The sequence below is a fragment of the Rattus norvegicus genome, chromosome 4 (assembly GCF_021556685.1).
Source record: "Rattus norvegicus strain SHRSP/BbbUtx chromosome 4, alternate assembly SHRSP_T2T, whole genome shotgun sequence".
Classification (NCBI taxonomy): Eukaryota; Metazoa; Chordata; class Mammalia; order Rodentia; family Muridae; genus Rattus; species Rattus norvegicus.
Window position 1 is genome coordinate 70742719 of NC_141537.1, and position 24301 is coordinate 70767019.

Consider the following 24301-nt stretch of genomic DNA (forward strand, 5'->3'; position numbering starts at 1 on the left):
AACTACATTTCAGGTTTTATTACTTTTCTTTTACCTTCTGAAGATTTTAATTTATTAACATTGTTTCCTCATTCAGTTCTTCCTCTCGCATGTTTTGTTCTCCTTTCATATTTGTGACTTCTTTTTCTTTAATTATTATTACTTCTTTGCTTTTTATATGGATGGTGTGATTGATTGAATGAATGAATGAATAAATAAATAAATAATAAATAAATAAATAAATTCAATCTACAAACTCTGTAGGGCTATATATTTTTAGGGCTGCCCACTTGTGATTGGACAACAATGTAGAGGATTCATCTTGGGAAAGACTAATAGACCCTATTTCAGTAATACTTAATTGCAAAAAAGAAACTGGCACAATTGCCATGCCAGATTTCAAGATATATATATATCATTCTTTTGCTCTAATGTTTGAGTATCTTGTGCCATTCGGTGGTAATTGGAAAACTCCTGTTCATCACACTGCATTTTACATAATGAGAAACAAAACAGAGTCAGCATGGATTTTGGAGATTTGTGTGATGGCTATCTTTCTGATGTCATGACAAATCTAAGAACATAAAGGAAGGAGGTATATTTTAATTTTTACCTCAGTGTTTCAAAGGTTTTGGACTACGCATACCTGGACCCATTGCTTGGCCCTGTGGCGTGGTACAGCAGACCGGGAAGAAAATTGTGGCAGAGCTGAGCTGCCCATCTCATGACCATTAAGGAGAAAGAGGAGTAAGGATAGATAGATAGATAGATAGATAGATAGATAGATAGATAGATAGATAGATAGATAGAGCTTTTAACTGCATTCCTCTAGTGACCTAAGACATTTTTGCATCTAAGAAAAGATCGCACCTTTGCAAAGATGGAAGGAAATATGACTTATTACTAGGAGAAAAATTAATCACTAGAAACCAACCTGTTTCTGAGACGTGAGCTATGACGTTAAACTGTGTGACTGCAGAATGTACCTCAATTAATTTGTAGAAATGATGAGACATGCGAAGATTCAAATCAAGCTTCCAGAGTAGAAACTGCAGTGTCGGTGATGAGAAGTATCTCACTGTACGTAACAGCCGATTGGATGCCCCAGGAGGAAAGGTTAATACATTTGAAAATAACATTCAAAAGGAAGCACACAAAAAATGAACAAGTTGTGAGCTGAAGAAATAAATGGTCAAATATTCAATTGAATATTGCAACACAGAATTTTAATATTTAAATTTCTTCAAAGGCTAACTAACTGTTTAGAACAAAATTTCCAAAATTCTACCTTCTCAGCCTATCCTTTTTTTTTTTTTAGCTTGGTTTATTTTTAAAACTGTTCAGTCTTCTCCATTGACAACATCCACCCTCAGGCTTTTCTGGATCTTTCCTTTGAATTAGGACTATATTTTCTAGGTCCAACCCCTTCCAAGGGCAGCTGAAATATACTAATTAGTGTATATTTACCTGCAACACTGAAATGACAGATTTTTTCTGTTGTGGTTTTCTTTGGGTTTTGTCTGTTTGTTTTTGAAAAGTGGTGGTCCTTTCAAACTGTTCTGTTTACCATAGGCAAAAATTGATATTTAGGTAGATAAACAGGTACTGGCAAACTCTGTGAAGTTTTCTGACCTATCCCAGGTGCCTGATTTTGAGATTTCCCACCTCTCTTCAGTCAGTAGAGGTACAATCCAGTGACCACACAACTGTCATTAGGGGGCACTGCTGATCCACTGTGTGAAATGTGGGCAGTGGTAAACAAGATGGTTATGAGTTTTGCTCTGTAGCCTACAGAAAGGTGTTAGCTGTGGAACCAGAAAGAGTTTTGGCTCAGGAAGCACCTGGCTGGGAGATGTGGTCAATCATCTATGCACACACACACTGTGGGTCAGCATAGGGAGCGTGAATTGAAGATTTGAACTGTAGCTTTGGCAATCCAAAGGCCTCTGAAGTTAGAAGAGAAGAAAGCACGGCTCAGAGAAAAGCACGGCTTCCCCATACCCAGCCCTATTTATTCTCATCAGCCATCTTCCCTTCTACTGAGCAGGCGGAGACTAAAAAGGAAAGGCTTGAGACTAGGTGCACTAGTACAGAGAGCCTATGGGAGTAGCCACATAACAGGTCACTGACCTCACAACCTGACATCACAGGCAATGAGATAAAAGGAGGCAAGAGAAAGGAGGAGCTGACTCCTGCTCTCTCCCCAAAGAGATCAGTATCCTGAGAAGGATGTCAAACACTGCCCTCTCTAACTCTGCCTGGAGTACCACCCTGCTCTCTTGGGTTGCTGTCTTTCTCCTGGGTACAAGTAAGTCCTGAGTGCTGGCAGGGCTGATCCTGAGCTCCATTGTTGCTGCTGCTGCTTCTGCATGGATCTACTCTTTCTCTAGACCCTTACTCGGTGTCCTTCTTCCCCAGGTTCAGCACATTCTGGGGTTGTCCAGTCTCCAAGACACATAATTAAAGAAAAGGGAGGAAGGTCCATTCTGAAATGTATTCCCATCTCTGAACATAACAATGTGGCCTGGTACCAACAGACTCATGGGCAGGAACTAAAGTTCCTCATCCGGCATTATGAAAAATCTGAGAGAGAGAAAGGAAACCTGCCCAGCAGATTCTCAGTCCAGCAGTTCGATGACTATCACTCTGAGATGAACATGAGTGCCTTGGAGCTGGAGGACTCTGCTGTGTACTTCTGTGCCAGCTCTCTCCACAGCCTTACAGAGCTACTGGCTTTCTGTAACTTAATCTTTCTCTTCCAGCTTGTGATATATCAAAGAGGGGTTGGCTGGTGCCACAAAACCATACCCAAGGCCCAGAAATGCTTCTAGCTTGTACTAATCATCTGACTGCCTAGCTGAGCTCACACAGACTGTTTCTACACACTGGGCTAGGCCCATGCCCTCCAGCCTTTCTCAGATCTCTGCTAATACCTTCCACCCCCTAGACAATGGTAAAAAACTGCTTTGTTATGGGTTATGGCCATAGGCAAGATGTTTTAAGACAAATTTAGATATTATCATATCCATTTTCCATTCCATTAGGATTTACTTACATCACTTCAGTGAGAATCAGTAGCTTATGAAATTTTCCTACATGTTTTTGTTTAAGAACATAAACACTAAATGGGGGGAGGATGGGAAGGGGAACACCCATATTGAAGGGGAGAGGGAGGGGTTAGGGGGATGTTGGCCTTGAAACCAGGAAAGGTAATAACAATTGGAATGTAAATAAGATATACCCAAATTTAATAAAGATGGAGAAAAAAAGAATAAAAACAGAAAAAAAAAAGAACATAAACACTAGGATTGAAAGGCAGATCTCTGTGCTGTCTAAGTCAAAGTGCTGAAGTTTTTGGGTGTTTCTTGGTGTTCGGTTTGTATAAACAATGAAGCAGCTCACTATTTTCTTGTATTCTAAGATCAGCTGGGCTCAGTGTATGTGTGTGTGTGGGGGTGTGATAGATTTTACATGTATAATATTAAGATAATGTTTGTTTTTTTCATAGATTCAAGATGAGATTTACATTTTCAACAAAAAAATTTGCTACTAAACAGTCAATTGAAAAGGAATAAAAAAGAGATATTTACACAAATTCCATTATCTCCAATGAAATAAGAGTATTTTTCAGAATATTAACATTATTTGTAGATCATTTCCTTATTTTGAAATGATCCTACGGGCTTTAAAATTTAATGTTCACTACTCTAAACATCTAAGTCTTAAATAGAAAGTGCCTTTTCCATAGACTTACTCTGCCACGGGTAATAGCCTTCTATTTGGTGGTTCTTGGTCTCTGGGAACTAGCCAAGCTTTGGGCATAGAAGGCAATATTCTTTCTGGGAAGGACAGATCCTGTTTCCACCTTCTTAATATGAACTCTGTTCTGAACATCCTACTTTGTCTTTGCTTCTGCTTTTGAGTCCTTCCTCACCAGGGCAGGGTTATAGAAAGTTTCCATCAAAATCCCACCAGGATGTGTGGCCACAGAAAGGAGGCTTCATACTGAGATATTACATGCTTAGGGAGTAACTCAGATAGTAACTGAGTAGGAAGGAACGTTTACTGCCATTCAGTAGAGGTTAAGAGTTTCACGTCAGCAAAGTTAAGACTTAGGGGACATGAGAACTTCTGAATGATTTTGGTACACCTCTGTGAGACCCTATAGGCACCAGACCTGTACGTTACCTGAAAGACAGCTCACTCACACTGAGGAAGGGGTTTCCTCTTGACAAAGAATACAGTGGGAAAGTCTGAGGTCTAACAGCCACAGTGTGACCTGAAACAAAGGCAAAATTTCTATCACTGAGGATAGACTGAGGGTTGAACTTACAACGTACAGCTTGTGTTCTTGAATAGGTTGGAGAGATCTTAAAACAATTGTTCAAATTTTAATGACCTCAGCCTTCGTGCCTCATTAGCTTTCTGTTTGTCAAGCAGTCCTTGTAGCCACAGATAACACTGAAAGTTTTCCTCAGGTAAATGGCAATGTGAAGAGTTAGTTGAAACCTCATAGAAAGCATAGAGCATGTTGTGAGGGTGGACGTGAGATCACAGAAGTAGCAAAAAATGAGAACAATGCAATATAAGGAATTGTATCCTATTAGGAATAAGCCTAATATGTTGACTAAAATCAGAGAAAGAGTACATGCAAGTGTAAACACAAAACAAGCCATACATTATTTCATTTCTGAACTGATGCTTTGTGTATATACACTACAAATATTGTTGTATAGTCCAGCTATGAGATTATAATCGATAGTAGATTTGTTAGTGTAAAGAGTTATGTAGTGTGCTAACTGTGCAGCTCCAGAATTTGTTATAGACAGTGGCATCACTAAGTCACTGAAATCCCCAGTTCTAGCTTCCCAAATGGGGCTGGAACATAAGAAAGCCTGCCTTGGTCCTGAGATGGGCTCCAGGTTCCTCTTAGTGGTTTTTGAGTTTCCTGAGTGCAAGTGAGTATTGGTCAGGCCACAGGTATGCTTCTCTCCCCAGAATTCCCAGGTCTTTTTGCTAAGATGACATCATCAGGTTTTGTCTTTCTCTATTACAGAACACATGGAAGCTGCAGTCACACAAAGCCCAAGAAACAAGGTGACAGTAAAAGGAGGAAAGGTGACACTGAGTTGTAAGCAGAATAATAATCACAACAACATGTACTGGTATCGGCAGGACATGGGGCATGGTCTGAGGCTGATCCATTACTCATATGGTGCTAACAGTACTGAGAAAGGAGATGTCCCCAATGGGTACAAGGTCTCCAGACCAAACAAAGAAAATTTCTTCCTCACGCTGGAGTCGGCTTCCCCCTCTCAGACATCTGTGTACTTCTGTGCCAGCAGTGATGCACAGTAGTGCATTGCCTCCTCCTCTCTGCACAGAAAGGAAATTGGGGGAACAAAGTGCTTGTGGGCCCTAGGAAGTCCCTGCCTCTAAAAGAGTCACTGAGGTCTGACAAACTAGGAACCTCACAACATAGGTCTCATACTGACTGGAGGCCACTCTGACACCAATTCTCTGGATTTTTTCAGAGAGTAAAATCATTCTTTATTTGGAGTTCATGATGACCCGTTTAATGATCTCATAGCCACCATATCTGTACCTGTGGCCTCCAATGATCACTTCCACCCCTTTCCACCAACTGAGTCAATTATGTGAGTCTTTTCTGGCTATATTACACCTATAGGTCATTAGCTTCTGTTTTTTTTAATAGAACAAATAGCCATAAGGTCCTATGTCACCAGTCGTTTTTATCACCAACCTTTACCCTTCCCTGGTTCTTTCCACTTAAGTTTATCTGCAGTCAGTACTTAGTCATACGTGTTGTTCTGTTTTTGACTTGGAGATATCTTTCCTAGGACAATTCTTGTGTAGTAAATACATACCTCTCCCTCTTACTTCTGGAACTCCTTTTCCCTTTAAAATATACTTCAGAGAGAATTATTTTTCTTTATCCTTTTTAAGATGTTAGTTTAGCTACATTGTTTCCTCCCCTACTTCTCCTTCCATTTACCTGCTTCCCCCACTTTAAAATCCATGGTCTCTTATTCTTTAGTTATTCTTTTGATTTTTTGTGTTTGTGGTGTGGTGAATATATGAACGCACCCTACTGTGTCTGTTTAGTGTTGTTTGTTAGTATATTTTTTTTGCCTGATCACTTGAAAGCCTTTTAAGGGACTCATTCTATGAAGGACTAATTTCTTAAGTCTCAGAAAAAAAATGCTGGCATTCTTACCATTCCCTTTTCACAAGTTACTGAATTTTCAAATTTAAGTATCATATCCTCTTATTAAAATCTATCAGTAACTTGACTTGATGGGTAGTAATTGGGTAGACCGACAGTAGTAGGAAGATGCTTATTCTGCACCGAATTTTACACTGCAATCATGACTGGACTAAGAAAATAAAACAAAAAGGTTTGTTTTGCCTCAGTGTTTCAAAATTTTGGTCTATTATTATTTGGACTGTATGTTGCTGGGCCTATCATGTGACAGAACAGTCTAGCAGGAAGAAAATAGCAGAACTGGGCTGCCTATCTCATGAGAGTTAGGAAGGAAAGAGAGAGCAAAGGAGGGAGGGAGGGAGGGAGAGAGAGGTGTACAGTGGCCTACATCTTCCAACTGGTCTCTTCTTTCTAAAGTTGACTCCATGATTCAATGCCCTTCCTAATATAAACCTATCTATAGATTAGCCATTAGTGATATCAAAGTCTTTCATGATCTAATCTTTCTTGAAGATCTATCTGAACACTCTGTAGAAACTCAACCTTTAATATATGGAATTTTAGGGAATAAATAAATAAATATGCACTATTTTGCATTGTAATATGGCACAATGCCCCTAAATATAATTCTTATCTAAAATAATACTTTTATTAACATTAAAAGTAACTCAGGAAATACAGCAATGCTCCATCTAAATTGTTAAGTCACAGAAGTATAAATAAAAATTATCATAAAACATTAATTTTTAATTGTTACTTAGAAATAAAGCAGCAGCAGATGAAGTGTTGAGATCTGAATTCAAGATTACCAGATATGAAGAATTTCTAAAGAATTACAATACAGAATGTATGTGGAACTCTGGGTGGTCAGGAACTGTGTTATACCAGAGAAGAAAATTACAGTGACAACAAAAATCCATTTCCAGGATACTTCGTGACAAACGCCATTTCTGTGTTACTGATGCATCTGATTTAAATACATTCTTTTCTTTTAAGTTTCTCCCTGGAGGATTCATCTTCTTTTGTCATTTTGAAGTTAATCTTTCTTTGTCCCCTTTTAGGATTGTAATGAAATACATGATACCAAAAAGTTCATTTTGATGCTTGTGCATGAGGTATATTTGTTTACTCTATGCCTTGTGTCTATGAAATAAGTTTGCAGATTAACAGGCAAAATGACTATGCAAAGTGGTCGTGTGTCTGGGAATATCAAAAAGAAAGAAAAATATTTAAACACTTACACATATGCTGAAATTTGTATTCTCTCTTCACAGGCTGAGTGCAGGTTAATATGGACAAACTGAGGAGGAACAAAATATTTGGTGGAAAGCTGGGTGTGCCCTTAGGAGACTGATGATAGACTGAGAAATCTCTGTGGACAAAGTATGGGTATCCAGTGTCTCCTCCTGTAGCACAACTCAATCCTCTGTGGTTGGTGGGACTCCCATTGAGGGTCACACATGTATCTTTTGGAGTATTGTGTATGTTCTATCATGGGAAGATTCTTATGATCCTATAGAAATAATTTTTCTATACTTGCTTTTGCAGCTTTACTTCAAAAGAAATAAAAACCAAATTAGCATACTGAACTGTCATTTTATAAACTCCATCACTGTTTTATATTTATACCTTTGTGGTGGTTTACATATTATCATTGTGTTGTTCAACCACCATTTTACTTCCTAAAACGTTTTCATTTGCAGCCCATTAAACTGCAACTATGTCTTCATGAGGACTCCAATCTTGCCTATTTTATCAAATCTATATTAAGAATTATAATATTTTCTTTTTGTGTCTTAATTTTCACTTAGCATATGAACTGTGTATAAGAACTTTACTTATTTTAATATTTCATTGTATTAAATAGTACATTTTCTACCTTTTCATAAGTTGAAAGACTTTTATGTTGTGTTCATCTCTAAGTTATATATCTTACATTTTTTAATGTAGGCCCAGCCTTTAATTGATAAGCCATCCTTCAGTCCTCTAAGTTATATATCCATCTTTGCCAAAGCCTAAAAAGAGCAACAATTATCTGCTAGGAATCGGTCTGATTTCTATTTCTCAATGACTTAAGCACATTGGAGAATAAAGCTATAAATGGATTAACAAGAAAGGTATGGAATCTAGAACACCAAAGCATAAAATACACTGTTCAGCATCTAATAAAAATTATACAGCTTTTCAAAGAAGCAGGAAAATAGGACTTACCATTAGGAGAAAAATGAGACACTGGAAATCAACCTCTTTCTAATTAATTGACTGGCAGTGACATTGGACCGTGTAACTGCAGTACACAACAGTTTGTAGAAATGAGGGAGACATGAACAAATCCTGACTCAACTCCTAAAAGTGAAATTGTAGTGATTGTAATAAAAATGCCCTGAATGTAAGTAATAGTATATTGGAGGCCCCAGAAGGAAGAATCAATGAATTTGGAAATGATATTCGTAAGGAAACACTGAGAAAATGAGAAAAAAAGTAAAGGTTAACTGAGTATAACTGGAAGGAGTAAAAAATGCAACCTGAATTCACTAAAACATTTAATATATAAACTTTGAGGCTTGCTTGGTGCCTAAAACAGTAATTCCAAAGTTTTACCCTTCCAGGCTTTCTCTTCCTTAGACTAGTTTATTTTTCAAAGTGCTTAGAAGATGTCTCCATTGACAAAATTCATAGTGCATCATAACATTTCACTTGGACTAAAGATTGGTTTGCCCAGGTTCACTGCTTCCAAAGGCATCTGATAGTGTTAAAACTAATCTGTTTCCCTGCAGCACTCTGATAGGAATTAGAGATTCCTAGATGCGTTTCCTTTAGGTCTCTTTCCCTGGCATAGATAGTTGAGATTTTAGTGGGAAAACTGTGCCTGGCAACAACTCTGTGCTGTGTTCAGGCTCACCGCAGATGCCTGATTTTGAGAGCTTCCAGCCTCAACTATACCTTGTAGGGTATAGCCTGTAAGTCCACACTGGTCACTAGGGGGCACTGAGGAACCGTCTAGTGAGTTTCTGGTATCTCTTTAGATGGTGGATGTAAACAGAGATCAGGTTTGGAGGCACAGTAGGATGTTAGCTGTGGAAGCAGAAGCGGTGCTGGCTCAGGAGGCTCAGAGCAGAGCAGGGGTGGTTAGTCCATGTGCACATTAACTGTGTTTCCGGGCAGGCAGCATGAACTGTAGACTTGAACCGTAGTACTGGTAATCCAAGGTCTCTGAAGCCAGATGGAGAGAAGGAAGCCACTGGCTCAGAGAAAAGTGTGAAATTGACTTCCCCATACCCAAACATATTGATTAAACACAGCCAGATCTCCTTCCACTAAGCAGGCTGGACCGAAAGGGGGAATGGCTTAGCTAGTAGAGTATGCCCAAGTATAGAGGAAGCCCATGGGAGTGAACAAGTTCACTGACCTCAGAACCTGACATCACAGGCAATGAGATGAAAAGAGGAGAGAGAAAGGAGGAGCTGACACTTGATCACTCACCAAGGGGACCAGAATTCTGAGAAGAAGCATGTGTAACACTGACCTCCCTGATTCTGCCTGGGGCACCACCCTGCTCTCTTGGGTTACTCTCTTTCTCCTGGGAACAAGTAAGTCCTGAGGGCAGATGGGACTACTCCTGAGCTCTTTAACTGCTGCTGCTGCTATTGCTTCTGCTCCATAGACCTACTCTTTCTTTAGATGCTCACTCTTGTCTCCTTCCTCCCCAGGTTCAGCACACTCTGAGGTTGCCCAGTCTCCAAGGCACATAATCAAATTAAAAGGAGAAAAATTCATTCTGAAATGTATTCCCACCTCTGGACATAGCAATGTGGTTTGGTACCAACAGACTTTAGGGCAGGAACTATAACTCTTCTCTTAGCATTATTAAAAAAGGAGGGAAAGAAAGGAAACATGCCCAGTTGATTTTCAGTCCAGCAGTTCAATGACTATTACTCTAAGACTAGCCCAAGTGCCCTGGAGCTGGAAGATTCTGCTGTCTACTTCCATGGTAGCTCGCAGTAGCCTACAGTGCTACTGGCTTTCTGTGTCTTCATCTTCCTGTCCCAGATGATGATGTACAAGATAGGGGTTGGGAGATGCCACATAGTCTTATCTAAGGCCCAGAAATGCTCCTAGTTCTATAATAATCCCTCATCATCTAGATAAACCCACACTAGTGCTCCTAAACACTGGGGTTTTGCTCCTAGCTCTCCAGATGTTCTCATATCTCTGCCAATACTTTCTAGCCTTCAGCTAGTGGTAGGAATCTTACTCTGTGCTGGGGAATAGGCATAAACTGCATATTTTAAAACAAGGGTATAAATTAGTGCAGCCATTTGCAGATGAAGATTTCTATGTATTGCTTTATAGGTAGGTATCAATAGCTCATGAAAATTTGCAACATTTACTAATTAATAATATTAACACTAGGATCGAAATCTAGAACTCTTTCCCTTCAATATCCAAGTATGACTTTCTATAGTGTCCTTTACTTTTGGTCAAAAATGTAGCTGCTCACTGTCTGTTTACCAGCTGAGTGTTTTGTATGTGAGTGTGTGAGTGTGTGTGTGTGTGTGTGTGTGTGTGTGTGTGTGTGTTTTGTCTGAATGGGGTAGGGTGGCATGTTCAAGTTCTAGGTGTATAATTTTAAGTTAGATGATGTTTGTCCTGTCACAGTTTGAAGATGCTATATACGTTTTCATCAACAGGAAATTTGCTATGCAATAATTAAAAATCAATTGTACAGGTGCCAAAAATAGGTACGCAAACCACACTCTCTCCAAAAAAATGAAAATGTTGTTCAGAAGACCACCATTACTGGTAGAACATGCTTTAGTTTGAAATGGGCATCAGAGCCATGAAATTTTATGTTCCCTACTCCAAATATCTAAGGGCTTCTTTCTTGGCCTGACTCAACCATGGGCAATGGCTGCCTATGTTGGTGGCTCTTGCTCTCTGGAGACCAGCCAAGTTTTAGGTATGGAGCACAATGTCCTTTCTGGTACAGCCAGCCCCTACTGCCATCTTTTTCATATGGGAAATTGACGACCCCCTTTTCCTCTGCTTCTGCTTGTGAGTCCCATCTCACCAGGGCAGGGTTATAGAAAGTTTCCATCAAGATCCTATCAAGATGTCTAGCCATAGAAAGGAGGCTTCATACTGAGATATTATCTGTGTAGGGAGTAACTGATGCTTCACCTAGGAAGGAACCTTCAGTGTCATTGAGTAGAGATAAGTGTATCTTGTTAGCAAAGTTATGAGAAAGGCGATACAAGAGCTTTGGATGATTTGGTACAATTTCCTGGGACCCTAGAGACACCAGACCTGCATATTACCTATCAAATAGCTCTCTCACATTGCTGAAGGAGTTTCTTCTTGACAGAAAGCATAGTGACAAAACTTATATTGGCTATTCACAACCTCTCCTAAAACAAATAGAGGAGCATGGAGAGCTGATCCTGATGTTAGATCTTGTGTCCGTGAATAGGTTGGAGAGAACTTAAAACCATTGTTTGAATTGTGATGACTTCAACCATGGTGCTTTATAAACTTTCTGTGTCGAGCAGTCTTTGTAGCCACAGACAGCACTGAAGTTTTTCTTCATATATTAAGACAAAGTAAAGTATCAGAGGAGACCTCATAAAACTCAGCATGTTGTGAGGCTGCAGCTAAGAATATAGAAATGGTAAAAATTGAAACAGCGTAAAATGAGCAGTAGAATCATAGTAGAAATAAAATTATATGCTGACTAAAATCAGAAAAAGAGCACATGCATCTAGATATAAAAAACAAAGCACAAATCCTCTCTTATCTGTAATTATTTAAAATTGTTGTATAATACAACTATGACACCATGCTTGAAAATTTCCTTGCTTATATAGAGAAGCAGTAGTGTGTCTTAACTGTGCAGCGTTAGCATTTGTTATAGACAGTGACATTACTAAGTCACTGAAAGCCCCAACTCTAGTTTCTCAAGCAGGGCTGAAACATATGAGGGCCTTCGTTGATCCAGAGATGGGCTCTGGGCTCTTCTTGGTGGTTTTGAGTCTCCTGTGTGCAAGTGAGTGCTGGTCAGGCCACTTCTTTCTCAGAGTTCCCAGGGCTCTTCGCTAAGATGACATCATCAGGTTTTGTCTTTCTCTATTACAGAACACATGGAGGCTGCAGTCACCCAAAGCCCAAGAAACAGGGTGGCAGTAACAGGAGGAGAGGTGACATTGAGCTGTCGCCAGACTAATAACCACGACTACATGTACTGGTATCGACAGAACATGGGGGATGAACTGAGGCTGATCCATTACTCATATGATGTTAACCGCACTGAGAAAGGAGATGTCTCCAGTGGGTACAAGGCCTCAAGACCAAGCCAAGAGGACTTCTCTCTCATTCTGGAGTCAGCTTCTCTCTCTCAGACGGCTGTGTACTTCTGTGCCAGCAGTGATGCACAGCAGTGCATGGCCTCCTCCCCTCTGCACATAAAGCAAATAGGGAAAACTAGTTGCCTGTGTGCCCTAGGAAGTCCCTGCCTCTCTAAGAGTCACTGAGTTCTGACAAACTAGGAACCTCACAGAATGAGTCTCAACCTTACTAAAGTTTATTTTGACAAATTTTTATGGATATTTCTTATATATCCAGAACTTGCTTCTGTTTTCAGAGAGTGAAATGAACCTTTAGTTGGAGGTCATGATCACCCTTTTGATATTCCCCCAGCCGTTATATCCCAGCCTGTGGTTTTCAGTGACCACTTCAATCACTTTACTACCCAACTGAAAAACTTACAAGGTCTCTTTCCTGGATGCTTTTACTCTATCAGTCAGTAGCCCCTTTGTCCTTCAGGACAATAACCTTTAAGTTCCTTCGTCGTTTTTCTTCACCCATCTGAATCATTACCGTTTACCCAGCATTCCATGGTTCTTTCATTTCTAGCTAAAGTTGTCTACATTCAGTTAGTTCCTCATTTGTATGTGCTGTTTTCAATTTTGAATATATTTTTTCCCTGGACATTTCTTCTGTATTGTAGACATGCTTTTCCCTTTTGTTTCTATATCTATTCTTCATATATATATATATATATATATATATATATATATATATATATAATTTTTCTTTTACCTTTTTAAACCTAAATTTCATTTCCCTGTTTCTATCAACCCTCTTTTGCTTCCCACCCCTAACATGCTCTTCTCTTCTTTCAAGCTATTTTCAAATTTGTTTATGTGTGTGTATAAATGTACTCTGTGAATAAATATGTAAATGCAACCTGCTAAGTAGGTTTAGTGTTACTTCTATTTATGTTCTTTACGTCTGAGTGCTTAAGATTGGATAACAATATAAAGGACTCATCTACATGAAGACTAATTCTCCTTCTTTCTGCAGTATTTGATTTCCTCTAGAAAAAAAAAGTGCTGGATGTATTGTTGTGCAGATTATATGATATATTCTTTTTCTGACTTTTGAGGAATTTAGAAATAAATATAACTGATTTTTTTGTTTCAACATGTAAAAAACTGTGGCCCAGTGGGTGGCAATTGGCATTTTACAGAATGAGTAATAAAGCCGAGTTACCATTGAGTGTGGAGATATGCACAGTGGTCACCTTTCTAGTATTGTGCCAGGTCTGAGAAAATAAAGGAAAAGGTATATTTTGGTTTTTGTCTCAGTGTTTCAAAAGTTTTGGTCTATGATTAATTTTACCCATTATTTTCTTCTCACTAGGCCCTGCTTTCTGAATTTGTCTCTGTCACTCAATGTCCTTTCTAATATAAACCTATTGATGGATTAGCCATTGGTGATATCCAAGCTTTCATCATCTAATATACCTGGAAGCTCTTCCTCTGAATACCCAAGCCTTTAATAGATGTAACTTTTGGGGAACAAGTAACATCTAAATCAAATAAGCACTATTGTTCATTGCAAATATAGTACAACATGCCTAAATATAATTATCCCCAAAAGATGAAGAATGTTGTTATTAACAAGAAATGTAAGCCAGGAAATACAGCAATGTTCACTTCATTTTTCAAGTCATGGAAGAGTAAATGGAAATTACCACAAAACATTGATTTTTTAACTGCTACTTAGAAATAAAGCATCAGCAGCTGAAGTGATGAGACTTAATTTCAAGCTCACCAGATAGGAACATTTTCTAAAGACTTAGAATACAGAATGTGCACGGAACTGTGAACTGCCAGGAACTGTGTTATACCATAGAAGAAAATTACAGCCATACCAGGAAACCCTTCAGAGCATGCTTTCTGACAAACACCACTTCTCCTAGCTACCAATGCCTCTGACTAACTTGCATTCTTTCCCTTTAAGTACCTCCACAGGAGGAGTTAGCTATTGATATTACCTGCATTTTCTTTTGTCATTTTGACATAGTCTTCATCTCCATTTTTACTTTTTAAGGATCATAATGAAAACAGGGTCACATAAAAATTTTACCTTTATGGTTGTACCGGAGAATATATTTGTTTACTCTCTCATTTGATTGTGTGAAATAAATTCACAGATCAACAGGCCAAAAGCTATGCAAGCTAATTGCTCACCTGGGGTCATCAAATGGACAGAAAATGAAATCTAACACTTGCTGGTATCTAGAAACTTCTATTCTTTCTTCTCTGGCTGAGAGGCAGCTAGATTCAGGCAAGTTGGGGGAAGAATAAATTATTTTGAGTAAAGCTGAACTTGTCCTTGTGAGAATGGCTGATAGACTCTGAGAAGTCTGCCTGAACACTGGATGGACTTTTCCAGTCTTCTCCTGTTGTGGTGCAGCTTAATCCTCCTGGGTTGGGGGCACTCTCAGGGAGGCCCTCACATGTTTCTTTTAGAGAACTTGCATTTAGTCTACCAAGGAAAACAGAGAAAAAAATTTTTTTTCTGCTTTGGTTTAGCCACAAGTTCAGAAGAAGCAGAAACCAAGGTAGCATAGTTGACCATCTTTTCTGAACCCCATCACTGTTTTTATATCTGTAACTTAGTCATTTTACTCATATTCTTTGCGTTGTAGTCCAATCATTGCCATGTGTTTCCCCAAATGTTTTATCTGTAACCCATTAGGCAGTAACTATTCTTCCGTCTGACCCATGACCTTGCTTATTGTGGGAAGTGTATGTTTGGAAGTATGTTTCCTTCGCTGTGTGTCTGACATCTCCCACATAGCATAAGTATCACATTTTTAATTTGTATCACAGCTTGACTTGTTTTAATGTTTCATTATATTAAAACTGTACATTTCCTAACCCCCATTACTTTATGGATTTTTAAGTTGCTTCCATCTCTCAGTTATTCTTAACAATACTCAACTGAAATTGAACTTTAATTCTCTGTTTCCTCCTAGTCTTCAGTTTTTTTGGAGTGTACACAAGATTACAGAGTCATGCAATAATTCTGTTTGATATTTTCAGTAACTGTCAAAGTGTTGTTAAGGGAGCAGTACCATTTAACATTCCAAACATCAGTGTATGAGAGTTCAAGCTTTTTTCACTGTCTTTCCACTATTTTCACACATTGTGGCTGTCTGTGTGAGAAGTGATACCTCACCGTGTCCCTTTGAACTAAATGTAAACCAATAAGGTCAATCATCTACTTATCGTTTATGGCAGACTTGCATGTTTTCTTTGGGGGAATATTGTTTATCGTCATATGTGTTGTAAAGATTATTGTGGCCCTTAGATTATTAACAGGTTTAGTATGATAAGGGTAGGTAGAAGAAAAAATATATTTCTTCAGATTTTATACAACATCACTCCAGTTTGTTGGCTGAGACTAGAAGACTTTCTCCTGGGAAGGGACCACATGACATAGGTGACTTTTCCAGAGCCTGGTACTATATTCATCTTATAGGGCATGGGTCTATCATCACTCTACTTACTTAACAGAACATGGGGACTGGAAAGGTGGCTCAGCAGTTGAGAACACTGACTGCTTTTCCAGAGGACATGGGTTCAATTTTGAGCACCCACATGGCAGCTAAAAACTGTCTGTACAAAAATCAAATTAAATAAATTATTAAAAATTTATTTAAAAATTTCTAAATTACTAATGTATAGAAAATAGATGTAAATAAACTATTCAAAAAATTCAAAGCCAACTGTTGGCATTGCTTCAAGCACAGAATTTTAGTAATTCTGATTTATACTTAAGAGTCATAAAAATCAATACCTCAGTGGGGAGGGAGCTGGTAACTTAAAGCATGCAGCTGCCCTATGTATTTGTGTTTAGGACCAACAAGTAGGGATTCAGTAATCTACTGAGAGGTTAATCTCTTATCAGCCTGTAGCGCGCATGCGTGTGTGTGTGTGTGTGTGTGTGTGTGTGTGTCTGTGTGTGTGTAAAATAATAACAGAAGAGAAATAATTTCATTTGTGTTACCATAATAATTAAGATGATGTCATGAATTCAAGGAGGATTTGGAGAAAACATGGCAGGGGGTTAGGGAGGTAAGGAAATGATGAGGTGTGGAAATAGAATACTCACATAAAATGTTCTCGAAATAATAAGGATATTAAAAATGCAGCTATCGGTAGAAGCTTACCACTCCTTGTGGGATTTCAAAAAATCCTTTTATTTATTATGATGAACTTTGACAAGCCACTCTTTGTCCACTTGGAGCTATACAAGTCTAGAAGATGTTAACTGTACATCTCCATGGTTGGTTATAAACTGTATCTCTAAGAATCTGGCTAAGTATAAACAAGAGAAGAGCAGTGTTCATCCTAAGTTGTGGTCTAACTAAATGGACAGTAGAGGCAAGTTTAGCTTTGACTTCAATGTTTGCAGAACAGAAGTGGTGCCAGCATCCTTATGCCATAGAGAGGAAATCTCTGTCTAATGATTCTGGAACTGCGGCTGATCAAGAGGCTCTGGAGTTGGGTGAAGGCCCACATGGTCCCCCAGTGAGGAAGAGTGTGACTTCATTCTAGCAGCTAGTGGTTTGGGGATACTAAGAATAGGCAGTAATACATGAAATACCACCCCGACTTTTTTCTTCCAATGATATAGGTTGCCTCTGCCCTTGGAAAGATGGAATTGTAGTGAATCATTAGGAGAAGAATGTTTTCATGTTGCCCAGTACGTGAATGGTGGACAAGTCAGGCTGAGCATCTGGAGACCCATCTCTATACAAAGGGAAGGGATACTCAGGAGCACATCAGAGTAACATTAGCTATGCACCTATAATGTTCATTTAACCCCATTGGCCAAAGTGAGGAATGACATAGCATTGCAGAAGAATAAATAAAAACAAATATTTCTTGATATTTCTAGATAGGCTTGTTTGACATTTTGGGCAATAACACAGTAAGCATCCTTAATATAAATCAGATTTCTCAGAAACAAAGGTTATCCTACTCTGAGCCTAACATGGATTTTTATCATCTATTTTGTTAGTTGTTTTACTTTGGAAGTAGGGGATGCATTGAACACAAATGCAATTTCCTCAATATCCTTGAAATGTTTCAATTTCTGGCATGTTACAGATCGTCTGAGAAGCAATATAATATTGTCTGGGCCGTACAGTCTAATATTGTCTGAGGAGCACAGTCTCCAACATTGTCTGGTGGGTAGTCTTTAATACTGTCTGAGAAGCACAGACTCTAACATTGTCTGAGGAGCACAGTGTCTAACACGCTACATGTTCCTATCATCCAACACAATGGTCATAAGAATGAAACATACACCATGCTCTTGCTATACGGAGACCTTGTATCACTACGTTATTAGCTGACATGTCTTAAGTTTACCTTCTACCCACAGCTTTTCTATACTGTTAATGGAGACCAAATAAACAAAACCAGTGAGTGTGTTAATTATATACCTCAGAACTTTACCTGGTGGTACAGGCATGTGTTTCCTAAATTCGGGACATGCGGTAGATGATCTCCATCACCTATCTACGCCATTTCATGTCTCTGAGCACATATCTTACTTTGGTCCTCATATCATGTCTTTGTACCCAGTGTTTACCTCATCAGGGAAGAGCAACAGTCAAATACTAACCAGTGTAGTTTATTTCTAAGTTGTAGCTAAGGTGTCCATTTTGAAAGGGTTAAGATTGGTAAAAAGCTATTTAAAATCACATTTCATCTATAATACAATGATGATTTATAGGCCAAGAAAGAGCTTTGCTTTTGTTAGGGACAAGTATAGCATTTATTCATTGGTGTCCTAGAAGTGCAGGCGTTACTTTACCCCTCTCAGAATATATCAGCTAGTTTAATGTGATGCCTGGAATATACTGTGCCAGAACCTGATGAAAGAGATTTGCCCAAAGTGAAGGAAAATGGTAAGAAAGTTAAAGAAGTCACCACCCAATAATGTTGTCTTCTAGTAGTCTTTGTGATAGTTAATGTCAAACACCAATCAGAGCCTTAGAAGAAGGGCCTCAAGTTGTAGAAGGTTGTGTCCTCTAAAGCCCAGGCTTTGTGTGAGGACACTGGATGAATTCACATGTAGTCTGAGCATAAGCTAAACCATTTACACCAAGAGGCACTGTGCTAAGACTGATTCTCTGAAGGGACAGTGAAGTCATCATGGGAAGTGTCACGTGGTAACCAGTAATGCAACTGTCAAGACCTTGATGTGGTGAGCCTTCCTCTTCCCTCAATCTGCCATGGGCACCGGGCTCCTTGGTTGGGCAGTGCTCTGTCTCCTTGACACAGGTAAGTTTTAGAAAAAAAGTCTCCATTCTGCATTTCTCTGGGGAATTGTTTCAATCATTCCCATTTTGAAACACTATCTTCTTTTTCCACAGTTCTGTCTGAAACTGGAGTCACCCAGTCCCCCAGATATGCAATCATACAGGAAAGTCAGACTGTTTCCTTTTGGTGTGACCCTGTTTCTGGACATGAGAGACTTTACTGGTATCAGCAACACAGAGCCCAGGGGCCCCGGCTTCTAGTTTACTTTCAGAATGAGGTTGATATAGATAAGTCACAGTTACCCAAGGATCGTTTTTTTTGCTGTGAGGACTGAAGGAGTCAACTCCACTCTCAAGATCCAGTCTGCAAAGCAGAGTGACTCAGCCACCTATCTCTGTGCCAGCAGTTTAGCCACAGCAATGCAGAGACACATTCCTGCTGTGCACAAAGCTGATGGTTTTCTTCACGCCATTGTTCAGCAGAGACTTGTCACTACTTCTTAGACTCTATGGACAGAGTTGGTCTTTTGACACAGGCCATGCTGCATATAACCGTAGATCACAAATTCTTTGTTGAAACACAAGGACTGCAAGTGCTTGAAAATAATATCCCAGAAACTCCCAGTATTTCTTCAGTAACAATTCAAGAACCCCAAACCGAAAGTGACTTTTCACAGACTCTGTCATCTGAATCTGGGGATAACTGTTCTCTGAACTATGCAATCGGGAAATCCACCTAAAAGCCAGTAGTATAGATAGAGGTTATCTGTGAGTAACAGGCAATAGGCTTTCCCACTAGAGATGGAGCATCTGAACATTTAGTATGGTATCCTTGGTGACATCTTTATATTGTGCTTCTATGCCTTTGTACTAGAACTTTCTAAAGAACAAATTCTCTACAGTATATTATTGTTTAAAGGGATTATTTCTACTCTTGCTTTTATGGAAATGCATTAATAATAATTACATTTATTATTATTATTAATCTTAAATAATTTTAACAATATTTTGTCTTCAAAGAAATACATAAAATGGAAATCCTGGCAGGAGTTACAGACTTCTTAAAAGAAAACTTCTGAATTCCCATAAAGTCCTGTTCTTCTAGCCCATATCTCCCAAACCTTGGGGTATACACCGTGTTCAGTCCAAATCTCCACTCAGAGTACTGCAACTTTCTAATGCCCCTCGCACAGCACAAAACTAATTCAGGCTTGATCTAGATATATCAGAGACTGCCAGACACATTTCATCTGTCTGCCTTTGTCTACTAAAATACTTCCTTGGCATGTTAAAATGTCAAGTTTTTCTTCTTGTTAAGAACCTTGAAAGCAACCCAGGGCCCCTTTGTTACCCTTGATGATACCCTTTTTTTGTCTGTCTTTTTACCTCTACTAACTTCTTCCTGATATTCTAAGATAGTAAGAGAAATTGGTCTGAACTGTTGGGAGTTCTTGGAAAACAGCAGGATAGGGAGGGGGTAGTTCTGCATGCACCTGCACTCTCAGACCTTCGCAGCATAACATCCTTCCCTACTGAGTCTAAGTGCAGTTCACAAAGTTTGTTCATTTTCCCTCACTGCATATCCTCCCATCTATTTAGCCACAAGATCCAGTTGTGTGGTAAGTGATGGCCACTCATGTACAGAGTTTACAAATTAGACCAAAGTAAGACTAAGACTGATTCGCCACTCTTTAACACTGAACCATTACAAAATCTCACATCTCTTATATGAAATGAAGGAAATTACAGCTCCATTTGTGTTGCTGTTTGTCACTGGCCACTAGAAAGCACTGTGGCTTCACTGTTAGCTAGAATCTGTATAAAGGCTTAGCAAAATATAGTTAGATGACATCCACCCTAGGTTTCTTGTTTAGTTTTGTTTTGGTGTTTGGATTTGTTTTCATTTGTTTTTTTTGTGACAAGGTGTATCCCTGGCCTAGAGTTAGCCAAGAAGGCTAATCTGGCGAGTGAGCCCCAGTGGTCTGCTTGTAATGTTTGTCCAGCATGGAATAACAATCTCACAGTATCATGGCCAACTTTTCTTTTTTCTTTTTTCTTTTTTTATTCCCCCTCCATGGTCAACTTTTAAAATGTAGTTTTTAAGAACAAAACTCAGGTTTTCTTCCTTCCTTCCTTCCTTCCTTCCTTCCTTCCTTCCTTCCTTCCTCCCTCCCTCCCTCCCTCTCACCCTCCTCTCTCTCTCTCTTCTTTCTTTCTTTCTTTCTTTCTTTCTTTCTTTCTTTATTTCTTTCTTTCTTTCTTTCTTTCACCATTTCCCCCTTTTAAAAGAAATAGATTATTTTCTCACACAATATATTCTGATTACAGATTCCTTTCCCTCTACTCCTCCCAGTTTCCCTCCCCTTCAGTTCCACTCTCTTTCTGTCTCATTGGAAAAGAACGGGCCTCTGAGAGATAACAAAATAAAATATTGTAAGATAAAATAAAAGTGACCACATGGTGCCTGGAGAAGGCAAGTCAAAAGAAGAAAAGATCACCCCAAAGCAGGCACAAGAATCAGAGACTCACTTGTTTGCATACTCAGGAACCCAAGACAAATACTAAGCTGAAAGCTGTAATACATACACAGAGGACCTGGTGCAGCTCCTTGTAGACCCTGTGCTTGCTGCTTCAGTCTGTGAGAAGCTTGTTCTCCTGGTGTCCTCCCTCTGGCTCTTACACGTTTTCTGTCTCTGCTTCCATGGGGTTCACTGAGCTACGAGGGGCATGAATTTGGTAGAGGCATCTCATTTAGATGAGTGTTTCCAAAGGTCTCTCTCTCTCTCTCTCTCTCTCTCTCTCTCTCTCTCTCTCTCTCTCTCTCTCATCCCCCTCTGCATAATACCTGTTTTTTGCGGTGATGGCTGAATAAGACACTGATATATGACTACAGCAAATTGCCATTAGGAGCCATTTCATTGATTTCTTTTTTTAAACCATTAGTATTTGGTTTTACCCTAGGTCTCTGGGCTACTATCTAGTGTCTGGTTCTTGGTTACCTAACCAACATGAGGTGAGTATGGGTTTTTATCTTGTAGAGTGGGCCTTAAGTCAAATGAAACATTGATTGGTTACTCCCACATGTTTAGTCTGACCACTACCCTAGCACATCTTGCAGGTAGGACAGAATGGCGATCAAAGATTTGGGGTCTAGGTTGGTGTTTAATTTTATCTTTTGGTAGTCTGCAGAGTACCTTCACACCAAAGATACTAGAATGTAAGGATAAAGGTTCTATGTAGACACTGGCTTGCTTTCTCCACATTCACTGTGAACTCAGGTATTTATGATTGCAAAGCAAACATTTTGCTGCCCGAAATATCTCTCCAGCCCTAATTTCAGGATTTCAGACGTGATTCTCTTAGCTGCTATAGTATAGTACTTTCCAATAGCTGGTATAACAGATTCCAACTAACTTGCCATATTACAGTAATGCAAATTTACCGTCTCACAGTTTTACATGAATGTATTGCTCACAGCACATTCCCTTCAGAGGCTCTAGAGGAGAGTCTAGTTTCTCATCTTTTTTCATCTTCTGGAGGCCACAAGCAACTTGGCTCATGGTCCCTTCAATTATCAAAAACAAACAAACAAACAAACAAACAAACAAGAAACAAAAACAAAACAATAACAGGCTGATATTTTCCTTTGTTGCTCTTTTCTGACTCTTATTTTTCTTGTCTTTCACATTGTAAGACCCCTGTGATTGTCTACTTGGAATTTGAAGATCATCTCTTTGTCAAGGCAAGGTCAACTGGTTAACCACCTTACTTCCATTGGGCGCTTAATTCTCTCTGGCCATGCCATTTATCATATTCACAGGATCCAGGGATTAGGCATGCTTGTCTTTGAAGATCACTCTTTCTCCTGCACTTCGATACCAGGTAACAGGGAGGAACAATACTTTCTTTGAAAGCAGAACATTCATTCTGCCCTATCTGGTTTATATGGTTTATATCATGGGCCTGACATGTTGCAAGAGAATGTCTTCAAGAGAAAGAAGCACTGTAGATAACATCAATGAGTTTGTAAGTTATTTAAAAGTTGCTACTTAAAAATAGGTACCCTCAAGTTCATAGAATTTGGCAGTGTGTTTCTATGTCAAAAATAAAAAAAAATCAAACTATCCCATCTTTATCAATTAGGAACTTAATAGACTGACCCAAAAACACAAAACTTTCTCTCATTTCTCCACAGTTGCCATACTGATGGGATGTAGGAGAGCCATAGGTCAGGTGAAAGACCAGGAATTAATGATGAACAAGCATGGTGATTTTTCAGGAAAGAAGAATACATAGCAGGTAAATTCTGCAGTATTTTATTTGCAAATCTTTTTGAACAGGATAACTTCTGCTTGTTTCATTGTAGGGATATAGGGGAGGTGGTATTGTGGAGTTGGAATATTTGACAAAAATATGATAATAATAATATATCACAGAAGTCTTTTACCACACAGAGCTTTCCAATGTATTCTCCTCTCCAAGAATCACCTCTTGTCTTGTTATTCTAACAGAGCTGGCATCATTCCTGTGGAATTTAAAGGACAAATTCTTAATTGACCAATGAGTAATTTGAGTCCATGATAGTGGAACAATTGTGCCACCAATGAGGGATTATGGTGATTTTCAGAGAAAAGAGCTTGTGAAAAGGCAGTGAATTCATTTTTAACTACTTGCAATTTGAAGAGCAAGAGCAAGTGGAAATAGCAGGTTCTTACAAAAGCGAGGGTATAGGGAAGCCATCAAGAATTGATAGACCAAACCAAGCTACCAGGAGCATCAAATGAGAAAAATCTTCATCTTACTTCACTTGCAGTTGCATCCAGCCCTATCTGATTCATCTCTAGAGCTTCCTCCTCCTCTCAAAACAGCTTTAACACTGCAGCTGGGGTTGGAAGTGTTTGTGACTTATCTGATGATGTCACTGACCAATAGATGTCACTTATGCGAATAAAGTGTTCTCAAAGTCACTTCTCTGCTCATGTAAAGCCCTAGTCTGGATGTTTCACACCAGTGCTCATTCCACTATGGGCATCCAGACCCTCTGTTGTATGATCATTTGTGTTCTGATAACAAGTAAGTCCTGAGGATACTTAATATCATCACACTGGTTTTCTGTGTTCGTGACTCTACAGAGTTTTCTCATTCTGTCTCCCACTTTGTCTTTTTAAGTATAGATAACGCAGATGCTGGAGTCACCCAGACACCCAGACATGAGGTAGCAGAGAAAGGACAAACAATAATTCTCACGTGTGAGCCAGTTTCAGGCCACAATGATCTTTTCTGGTACAGACAGACTAAGATAAAGGGGCTAGAGTTGCTGAGCTACTTCCGCAACAAGTCTCCTATGGAGGATGCAGGGGCACTCAAGGATCGATTCACAGCTGAGATTCAAGATTCATCCATCTCCACGCTGAAGATTCAACCTACAGAACCCCAGGACTCAGCTGTGTATCTGTGTGCCAGCAGTTTAGCCA

At 39.2% G+C, this 24301-nt stretch overlaps 2 long non-coding RNA genes across 5 annotated transcripts; one reads left to right on the top strand and one right to left on the bottom strand.

Annotated features, from left to right (window-relative positions):
• Positions 1-563: 563 nt before the first annotated feature.
• Positions 564-23708, bottom strand: LOC148006260 (uncharacterized). Of its 4 annotated transcripts, XR_015686514.1 has the most exons (5): positions 23630-23708; positions 23275-23352; positions 21414-21543; positions 4157-4258; positions 564-1712 (listed from the first exon to the last, which is right to left on the bottom strand). It is a non-coding gene; the product is annotated as an uncharacterized LOC148006260 (long non-coding RNA). The 4 variants fall into 4 exon arrangements; XR_015686513.1 differs by lacking the exon at positions 23275-23352 and having other exon boundaries at positions 23630-23707; XR_015686512.1 differs by lacking the exons at positions 23275-23352; positions 23630-23708 and adding an exon at positions 21673-21833.
• On the top strand, positions 6179-8094 carry LOC147994822 (uncharacterized). The gene is made up of 2 exons (XR_015686510.1): positions 6179-7320; positions 7480-8094. It is a non-coding gene; the product is annotated as an uncharacterized LOC147994822 (long non-coding RNA).
• Positions 23709-24301: the final 593 nt, after the last annotated feature.